Source organism: Phaethon lepturus, unplaced genomic scaffold (genome assembly GCF_000687285.1).
Source record: "Phaethon lepturus isolate BGI_N335 unplaced genomic scaffold, ASM68728v1 scaffold31317, whole genome shotgun sequence".
Classification (NCBI taxonomy): domain Eukaryota; kingdom Metazoa; phylum Chordata; class Aves; order Phaethontiformes; family Phaethontidae; genus Phaethon; species Phaethon lepturus.
The window spans coordinates 21,058-21,412 of record NW_010553043.1 but is presented as its reverse complement, the minus strand read 5'-3'; positions in this window follow the sequence as shown (position 1 = coordinate 21,412).

The following is a 355-nucleotide window of genomic DNA, read 5'->3' as shown; positions in this document are numbered from 1 at the left end:
AAGCCCGACGAAATGCTTCTTAATTTTAAGTTGTGTATTACTTACTCTGCGATAAGGGCAGAATTTTTCCTTCAGGAAGCCAACCGGACTCAGAACTGTTAATCTCCTCAGTATGCAGGGTGCTTGCTTTCACTCAGATAAATTGTATAAATATTTGTAAACACTATAATCTATTTCAGCTGTAGCAACAGAACAATCTGATAAACACAACGTGGTTCCCAGAGATCAATAGAAGCCCATAAATATTACAAGCAAGTAAAACATACTCTATTCCACATTGACTGATCTGTGACTAAAACGAGAAAGCAAGCTGCAGGGACGGGCAGATTCGAGAGGCTTGTGCTCGAGGGGTACG